Source organism: Phaenicophaeus curvirostris, chromosome 27 (assembly GCF_032191515.1).
Source record: "Phaenicophaeus curvirostris isolate KB17595 chromosome 27, BPBGC_Pcur_1.0, whole genome shotgun sequence".
NCBI classification, from domain to species: domain Eukaryota; kingdom Metazoa; phylum Chordata; class Aves; order Cuculiformes; family Cuculidae; genus Phaenicophaeus; species Phaenicophaeus curvirostris.
The window spans coordinates 2,667,948-2,678,222 of record NC_091418.1 but is presented as its reverse complement, the minus strand read 5'-3'; the positions used below and the strand labels follow the sequence as shown (position 1 = coordinate 2,678,222).

The following is a 10,275-nucleotide window of genomic DNA, read 5'->3' as shown; positions in this document are numbered from 1 at the left end:
AATGGATAGCCAAAAAGCAGCAATAATCTAATATCAAAGACAACTTCCGTGCACAAACACTACTAATCAGATTGGGCTTCGTTACTACCTAGAATGAAATTTAACCTTAAATATGACTCCAAGTTACTAGAAAGATTGCAAGTAATTCTGTTCTAGATAGCTCCTTGACATTATACATTATTTCTACTATGGAGGTAGACAAGAGTCTAGTTTTGAGCCAGGAAACCGTAATGTGAGGTACTGAATACCTCTTAAAAGCAGATAAGGTGGTCTGAGAAGTATTAATCTAAACCAGACTGACTCCGATAAAAGAAAACAGTATAATCAACGAGCTAGGACAGGGGTCTGCTGGTAAAAAAAAAAAATCTGGATTTTATTCCTAGCTTTTGGGAGGAAAGGATTAAGTAGAGAAGTGTCAGAACCCTTTGATTGTGTTTTACTCTCTGGGCAGGAAGGTAGATTGGTAATTAGGCCACTGCGCAGGAGAAGTGAACTGAGAAGCATGACATTTGATGGGGATTTCTCAAGGTATGAGCATTCAGAAGCTGTTTTAGAGCCGAGGATAAAATGTTGTAATCCTAGCTTACCTTCTGTGATGCGGGGACAAGAGCATGTGCCACTCTTGTTGCTGGTGGCTTTGCATCTCTTGAAGTGAATAGAATCATAGAATTACCAGGTTGGAAGAGACCCACCGGATCATCGAGTCCAACCTTTCCTATCAAACACTAAACCATGTCCAGTAATAGCAGCAAACCCACACGCTGATGACACGATTCAGTGTCTAATACTGGACCTTATTCTCTCCAGCCAACAGCAAAATTCCTGCTGGATGCAAAGGTGGCAGATTGGGCTCATTCGTTTTTGAGTAAATTCGCAGCAGTGAGCTCAGCGTGATCCTCGCTCCTCAGCCATTGTTCATGCTGTAACCAGGCATATCCATCACTCAGCTCTGCATCTGCCTGTGTCCTCATCCCTCAACCTGGATGAACAATGGACGTGATGACCTCATTGCTCTCTATAACTACCTGAAAGGAGGTTGTGGAGAGGAGGGAGCTGGGCTCTTCTCCCAAGGGACAGGGGACAGGATGAGAGGGAATGGCCTCAAGATCCACCATGGGAGGGTCAGGCTGGACAGCAGGAAAAAAATTTCACAGAAAGGGTCGTTGGGCACTGGCAGAGGCTGCCCAGGGAGGGGGTTGATTCCCCTTCCCTGGAGGGGTTTAAGGGACGGATGGACGAGGTGCTGAGGGACATGGGTTAGTGATTGATGGGGATGGTTGGACTCGATCCAGTGGGTCTCTTCCAACCTGGTGATTCTGTGACCCTAGAGGTCTTTTTCATACGAGGTAAGTACAAATGGGAGAACGCCTTTGTTCGTAACCTATATTGTGGTGCGGACAAAGCCGAGGTTAGCATGTGGCATTTGCTAATGGCCCCTCTCATCCCACATTTCTGACAGGCAGATAATTTAATAGACTTGACGTCTATATCCCCTGAATTGAATTAAAAATGTCATAGCAGCTGCACATGTAATATAATCTACATGCTCTTCAGCAACCTACTGTATTATGGGCTATTATTTTAGGCAGTAATAGAAGGGGCATAAACAAAGATGTGTAGAATTTGGGGCAATAGATGATGCCTGCCTATCTAGGAATAGCATCTATAAGACCAGTTAAATGCGCTTGCTTTGTCTCTGTGACAAATAGTGATGCACCTGGTGGTCCTCTCTCATTTTTTATTAGAGCCATTTGTTATTTATCACAAGAACATGGTATTTCTGGGGTCAAGAGGTAACTGAATTCAGGTTCCTGCTCTCCCATGGACACCTTCAGAAAATACATATAGCAGTCACTTCAAACATCTTCAGAAGTACAGAATTGTTGCAAGATGCACTGTGGGACGTGCAGGGATGCATAAAAGCGTGCTACGAGTCCAGATGCCTTTCAAAGTCCATAAATAGGTGACTCATTCCCAACTGCTAAACAGGGAATAGTGTGCTATTACGGAGAAATGTGTGCTAAATTTCTGTGTATTTCGGATACTACAGAAGTGGGAGACAGCTGGTTCATGCACTGATGAAAAGGGTTCATTAACAAATTTGCATTATTTTCTAACATGAGGCTCATGCCTACATATTGTTTGTATTTCTCCTATTGTTCTGTTATTCTCCAGCTCTGGAGCCCTCGGCACAAATTGGAGGAGGCTACCAAAATGACCAAAGGCCTGGAACACCTCCACTATGAAGAGAGACTGAGAGAGTTGGGCTTGTTCAGTTTGCAGAAGAGAAGACTCCAAGGAGACCTTATTATTGTGGCCTTTCAATACTTAAAGGTACTCCAAGGTCAGGTTGCATGGGGCTCTGAGCAACCTGATCTGGTTGAAGATGTCCCTGCTCCCTGCAGGGAAGGTTGGACTAGATGACCTTGATGGTCCCTTCCAATCCAAACCACTCTATAATTCTAAACCTCTTCAAACTGGGATGTGCATGGCAGTTTTTTCCAAGCTATCCTGCCAACGTAACACCGGATTCACAGAGATACAAGGGAGAGAGAAAAACATACTTGTTATACTCAGGTAATAACAGATCCTCTGTGATAGGATATAGCAAATTTCCTCTTCCTACAACTTCAGCTAATTGATGTCATCCACGTAGGTGGTCAGCCTGTCCTTACAACAGCTTGTAACCAACTCTGCTACCTGATGATGCACCTCTTTCATAAACCATTTCACTGTAGTCTATAAGTGAAGCTGCATGCTCATGGATTTTTCTCCTTTAATTAAAGCTTCCAGGACAATAAAGAGTTAGCATAAATAATTCACATGGTGCTAGCGAGAAAAGCAGCAAAGCTGCCGCACTTACCTCCTGCTTAGACGCAGCGATGGGACTTTTAAGCGCTGGGTCCTGAAATGGCACTGGTGGGAATGAAGGCAACATCTGAAGAATCAGAAGACTGACTGAAACAAGAACAATCATCTTGAGTCTCCGTCTTTGTGTTTATTTATTGCTATGACACTAGCAAATGCAAAGATTCAGCCAGAACCCCAAACAAAGATCTGACTTTTGGAGAACTAAGACACAAGCCTCTGCTAGACTCTTCTCATATGTGGGTGCTGAGGTCTAACAGTCCCTCTGGGAGGTTACTACGGTCTGTACTTCCCTTTCTACCACTACTGCTATTCCTAAAGCTACTAAGCTTTAAGCATTTAAGCTTTAACCAAGCATTAAGCTTGGTTTATTCTGAGGATGACAGGTGAAGATTTGGTCTCTCTACTACTCCAAGTTGTAAAGCTGCCTGTTCAGGGAGTAGCTGATCAATATAAATAAACCTAACACCAACCTCGGGACCAAATTCATTACCTGAAGCGCTTACACTAACATCTCTGGCTCTGAAACTCAGAGATTCAAATTTTAGCCCCAAGCAAGGCAGGAGCTAATAACAATGACGTATGTGTAACGTACAGATACCCTTAGATGTTAATAAACAAATGCTGTTTAACGTGCTGACAGACCCCTAGCTTTCTATTTAGTGCATGCTTACCTCCTTCTAATAAAGCAATTACCTTCAATCAGCATGTGCCTCCTGATGCCCATTTATAAGCCACCCCCCTAATTGATAACCTGCATCGTGCTTTCACCCACAAACCACCTGGGATCCAATCTCTCTAGCTCTTCCCAGTTGCTCTCGGTCTTATCTCCTGCAGCTGGAGCGCTGCAATTAAACCCATCAGATCCAAACGCAGGCAGGGAAGCCTTAACTGCAGCTCCTAGAGAGCAGATCTCTGCTTGAGGGGGGTTGTGGTGGTGTGAGACAGGGAGGTGAACGGTTCATAGAGTGAAGTGACCCAGAAGACATCCAGATGTAGGTTAAATGTTACTAAGATCTGTGCTAAACACACTATGATATCCAGCTAGGCAATATTATCATGATAAAGACCTACGGTCGGAGTGAGCCATGCCTTGAGTACCTTTCGTATTATCCTCAATTTCAGACCATGATAGTGGATTTGTGGAAAACAGAGCTGCTTTATACTACTGAAATGAAAGATTCCTGGAATGAAAAGTTACCACTTCTACATTCTTATCCCATTTCCAGATCTCTGATCTGAGAAAGCACAAAGGTTGGGATGTTAAAGGGCACACGTATCCCCCCTAGTCAATCCTTTATATGCTGTTCCACATCATATAAAGACATCAAGCACGCAGAATCCTCAGACCCCCACAAAAAATAAAGCTTTTTCTAAGCAGGGATGATTGATGCTAGAATAAACACAGCCTGTTCTGCTTTGTGTTCGCCTCCTCTTCACACCTGCCTGTTCTGCCATGCAAGCACAGGTTCAGGGGTTTGGAAGGGGTCTATCTATAAATCCCCATCCCAGGTGGCATTTCCATCCGTATATGTGAGCTCTTTTAACACACGATGCAGCCAAACCTTGCAAATCTCACTCTGCATTAGTGGCTGCAGCAAGGGCTCAGATGGCAGATAGTTATTCCAGTTATTCATGGGATGGCAAGCCAATTTTGTGCCTTGTTAAGTAAATTACTGCTTTAATAGGATGGGTTTATGTATCTGGTGTCCTAGCCTGGGGAAATAAGACACTTCATTTTGGATATAATCATTCCAAATGTTGACAGACGGCAGGAAAGACGCTGCTAGGTTTTCCCATTTGGAAAGACACTGATCAGATCCCCAACCAGAATCAATAATCAAATGTATTAACATAAGACACCAACTGCCATTAGGTGCTCATGGGCTTTATAAAGAACAAATGAAATAGGGCCAGCTTTAGAAAACATGGCCAGTGCCACTTAAACATTCTTTAACTAATATTTAGGTAGGACAATCCAAATCTCCTTTGAAGAGGACTGAGTAATGTTTGTGATGCATCTTGAGATCTGTAGATTAAAAGCACCAGAACGAGACAACGCTTTATTTTTAGCCAATCAAATATTTAGAAACACGTAGTGGAATTAAATAGCTGGAAAAAATCTTCAAGCTTCCTCTCCCCTTTATCTTCCTCCATCCTTTAATTCTATTTGTTTGATAAACTATTACATTTCAGGAGCCCAGTTTTTAATAGTGCTTTTGTAGCTACATAAAGTGCATTAGGAATGATCGCCTATCAGCTACCAGAGAAGAGGCACAGGCATCACTTCCAACTGTTCTGAAGCTTTTTATCAGCCTCAGAGACTTTTAAGGTAGGTGTGGGAGGAAGAGAGAGGCACATGGAGAAGGGAAGACCGGCAGTCTTCCTACACACAGTCTTTATTAACTTGAGTAATCCCCTTAAAGCTATTCAAATGAAATCTCGAAGCCTGACGTAACTGATGTTGCAGGCAGACAGATTGATGCTTCTGTCTACATTAATCACTCTATGAAAATTGCAGGACTCGACAAAAAAGATTTCCTAATCCCGAGCCTCCATTCCAAGCCTCTTGTCCTTCAACGAGAAAAATAACTTATCCATTATGCAACATCTGCATACCCCAAAGATGTGCAGCAAGGACCGGCTGAGCTGAAATCAGACTTGGAAAAGGAAACAATAAGTATGTGAGCGGACTCTGCAACGAGGTTTGCCTGCATCTGACCAGCAGCTCATGAGAAGCCTGGATTTCAGAGCTCAGAAAGAAGTTTGCAAGTTCTTATCCTTCTAGCAAATTCTCCACGAAAATCATTTTCCCAAGCAAGTTAGGATTAGGATTTGATGAGATCTGGGGCAGGGCTGTGCCAAGGACGGCTGCCTAGAGTTAGATCATAGAGTCATAGAACAGTTTGAGTTGGAAGGGACCTTAAAGATCACCCAGTTCCAACCCCCCTGTGATGGGCAGGGACACCTCCCACTAGATCAGGGGCTCCAAAGTCCCATCCAACCTGGCCTTGAACCCCTCCAGCGATGGGGCAGCCACCACTGCTCTGGGCAACCTGGGCCAGGGCCTCTCCACCCTCATTGTGAAGAAATTCCTCCTTCTGTCCAGTCTAAATCTGCCCCTCTTCAGTTTATCCCCATTGCCCCCAGTCCTATCACTCCAAACCTTTGTGAACAGTCCCTCCCCAGCTTTCTTGTAGCCCTTTCAGGTGCTAGAAGGTCGCTAGAGGGTCTCCTTGGAGCCTTCTCTTCTCCAGGCTGAACAACCCCAACTCTCTCAGCCTGTCCTCATACAAGAGGTGCTCCATCCCTCAGATCATCCTTATAGCCTCCTCTGGACTGGTTCCAACAGCTCCATCTCCTTCTTGTGTTGAGGATTCCAGAACTGGACACAACCCTCCAGATGAGGTCTCACAAGAGACGAACAGATTTGTGTCTACTGAAATGAAATAAATGAAATAGAGTTAGAAGCAGTGGAGACTAATGATCAACATTTTTCTTGTGGGCTGGTCTTGCGGCTATTTCTGAGCCTGCAGTCAGACTTCAAGCCAGAAAGAGGCAATAAGGCAGATTTATTGTGGGACTGGCTGTAACTGGCCTTCCTTCGTCCTGAAACCTGCAGGAGGCTTTTAATGGTTTGTTACATGATAAAATGTTTCTTCTTGGCTATATTTCATTTTATGCATTTTATAGTTTATTATCAGGGTGATCACAATGGGGGAAAAAAACCGATATAAAATTTAAAGGTTCAGAATACAGAATTTGGATTGTATGCTGTAAACAGCACAGGGGGTTAAACACTACAGGAAGCAGATCAAATAAAGTATATTAATATATAAACTGTAATTTATTGTATAAATCTACAAGTGTTCTGGAATAAAACTCTGCATGACCACTTAATTAAAAGAATTCATCCTAACGCGTCCAAACAAAACAAGATAGGACGGTGAAATAATGCCTGATTATTAAATTTCAAGACCCTGCTTTAAAATATCGGAAGGCAAAAGAGCTTCTAAAGCAAAAGTTAGGCTTTGGTTTTTTTTCTTTTTCATATTAAAGTGCTGAACAAATGAAAATGGGATTCTAAAAGAGGAAGTGGGAGCTAATCTTAAAAAGAAATGCAGTGCTAACATCTCTAATCATAGGAAGGAAGTAAGATTATAGGATATAATAATATAGAGCTGTAAGACATGAAGCAATAAGTCATCATCCACTGACATGAGAGCTTGCTTAAATGAGTATTTGGATTTTCAGGAGAACAGCATCATAGAATCACCAGGTTGGAAGAGACCCACCGGATCATTGAGTCCAACCATTCCTATCAAACACTATCAAACCATTCCTATCAAACATTCCTATCAAACGGGACCCTTTGTTTAATAAATCCCTGTGTGGCATTGCAGATGAAAGCCCCTCTGTGAAGCAGGCGCGGTCCTGCCCTGGGATTCATCTTTCACCTTCCTATTTCCCTGCAGAGCATCCTCCCTAAAGCTGCAGGCTGGGAGGCTTTGGAGAGTGTTACTGAGATGTTCTGCAGCAATCCCTGAGGAAGAAGAGGTTAAAGGATCAGCTTGTACAGCAGGCGGTGGGAAGGAGAGGTACCAAGTGCTTTATTGCTGCTTATTCCAGCAAAAGACACAAAAAAATCATGTTTCTCCCGCCCCAGCCCTTCTTCCAAGAAATGTCTGCTCGATGGATAATCATTGCTGATTCAATGCCCAGGAGGGCTCCTTTAAAGAAGAAAATTGCTGCAGCATTCGCTGTATTCATCACATGTTATTGCTGCTCTCTAGAGGAACGAGAAGATCCATTACCAAAAGAGAAATAGATTCAGCATCACCTTAGGGCAGCTACAGCCATAAATGTTTATTCTAAAGCAAAGTCTTCGTTTGGTTGGGAGTGGGAAAAGGGGGGGAAATAAGAGCAAAGGAGAGAGAAGAGAAAAAAAGAAAGTCAGGCTAGAGAAAAAGAGGAGTCTGAGCTGCCTCCCTCAGTTTTAGGAAAGACTGGGAAGTTCAAGAGGAGGAGCAGGCGCTGCAGGAGTGACTCAGCATCCTTCTGCGGCAAAAATAAAAAGGAGCATGTCAGCAGCCACCGCCCTTCCAAGGCTGTCAGCACAGGGTCCCTAAGCAGTAGCTGCTGGAGAGAGACTGCACCTGTGCCAGACCCCCTCTGGCTGAGAGCGACTCCTCTCCTGCTCCCAAATCTCCCTGCAAATACCTGCAAGAGCCACAGCTCCCTCCATAGCCATTGCCTTCCCAGAACATCCATGGAGCCCATTCCCTGGTTCCAGGGGGAGCATCAGCGAGGTTCCCTTCTCCCCTCTGCAATCCACAGAGGTCACCACCCTCACATAGAGCTGCAGCGATGCTATTAGCTTCCACTCGGCCGTGTTCACCTCCTACACACAGGGAGCAGCAGATCCCTCTTCTCCTGAGCCCCGTCTAACGTAAGAAGGAGATTGAGCTGTTGGAATGGGTCCAGAGGAGGCTACAAGGATGATCAAAGGGCTGGAGAACCTCCTGTACGAGGACAGGCTGAGAGAGATGGGGTTGTTCCGCCTGGAGAAGAGAAGGCTCTGAGGAAACCCTAGAGCAGCTTCTAGTACCTGAAGGAGCTCCAAGAAAGCTGGGGAGGGACTGTTCACAAAGTCTTGGAGTGATAGGACGAGGGGCAATGGGTATAGACAGGAGAGGGGCAGATTTAGACTAGACATAAGTTGGAATTTCTTCACGAGAAGAGTGATGAGTCCCTGGAATAGGTCACCCAGAGCAGTGGTGGCCGCCCCATCCCTGGAGGGGTTCAAGGCCAGGTTGGATGGGGCTTGGAGCCTCTGATCCCGTGGGAGGTGTCCCTGCCCATCACAGGGGGTGGAACTGGATGATCTTTAAGTTCCCTTTCAACCCAAGCTATTCTATGCCTCTATGATAATTCTCACATAACTCCACATCACTGACTTTAACAACTGTCCTAGGAGAGAAGAAGAAAAAGAAGGGCCAAATAGTTCTGTGTGTCCAGCCCCACACAACTGGAGCTGCTCTCCTGCAGGACGTGCACGTGGGAGAGGAATCGCATGCTTTGTTTTGAACAAGAGTTGCTCAGTGAGCAAGGGCAGGCAGAAAACCTGATCCTCTCAGGCTGACTGGTGGGAAACTGGGCTCCCCCCACTGCAGAACTGGGCTCAGTTCCTGTGGGGAGAAGAACTTGCTGTCCACAAACACTGCCTTGAAAACCAGAGCTCGGCAAAGGCTGTAGAGAAGCAAGGGAGGCTGCTTGCTTGTCTTGATGTCCTCCTATCTCCATCCTACCCTTCCATTCCTTATTTAACACCTTCCTCTTGGGTGTTGCTCATATTTCTGGGAGTCTAAGTGGATTTTTTCTCCTCCCTACCCCTAAATTTTTACCTTGCCCCATCTCTCAGAACACTAAGGGGGAAAATAAACCTTCCCTGGGAGACAATAGTTCTGATCCCATGGATACCCCGATCAGTCCATTTTGTTGCATCACTTATGGCTACTTTAAGGAGAGTTTTATGCAGCATAAGCCACAAACACTACCTCTTGGCACGGAGTCTGGAGGCAATAAGGCCATTGAAAACTTGTTAATTATATGAAAACAGGGGCAAAGCAAGCATCACTCTGAGTGAGAAAGGGAAGACTTGCTCTTTCCGATCCTTTCTTTGCTTGCAGCCGTTGGGCTTCTGGCCAAAGGGAGCTTGGGACATGGTAGCTCCTCCTCTATGCGGGACTCTCCTCCTCTCTCCCTCCCTTCCTCCCTCCCTCCTCTTCTCTGCTTGAAAGTTGGTGCAGTGTTGAACTTTTGCCAGAAACTGGACCTGCTGCAGAAGCAGCAGCTTCCCAGAGGGAGGAGGGAAGAGGCAGACTTGGCGATGCTGTCTCTAAGCTCCACTTGAGTAGCACTTGACAGCAGCTAGTCAAACAATCCCCTCTCCTTCTTCCTTCCCCTCTCTGCTTAGAGCAAGCCACTAGATAGCCACAAATTCCCACTGCAGGGAAGGCAGCACAGGGTCATAGAATCATAGAATCATAGAATAACCAGGTTGGAAGAGACCCACCGGATCATCGAGTCCAACCGTTCCTATCAAAGGTCCCAGCATCACATCCCTGCAGTTACAGGTAGAGGACACCACCAAGGGCTGATGCAAGAGAGTTTGCTCCCTCCTTTTATATTTGTGAAAGGTCAAATCTCCCCTTACCGTATCTCATCCTTTCCTAAGCATGCAGAGAAACTTTGCTTAAGTTTTTCCCTTGGGCTGCACCTGCCTCTTTTGCTGCCCCTGATACACCAGTCCTAGCCCCTTATTATAGAACCATAGAATAGTTTGGGTTGGAAGAGACCTGAAAGATTATCCAGTTCCACCCCCTGCCATGTGCAGGGACACCTCCC

General features: G+C 45.2%; 1 long non-coding RNA gene across 1 annotated transcript in view; it reads left to right on the top strand.

The window, feature by feature from the left end:
• The first annotated feature begins 5,866 nt into the window (after positions 1-5,866).
• LOC138731618 (uncharacterized) overlaps positions 5,867-10,275 on the top strand; it is a 349,611-nt gene continuing 345,202 nt past the window's right edge. Inside the window, exon 1 of the long non-coding RNA XR_011339178.1 lies at positions 5,867-5,997. This is a non-coding gene — a long non-coding RNA (uncharacterized lncRNA). The remainder of the gene's footprint in view (positions 5,998-10,275) is intronic.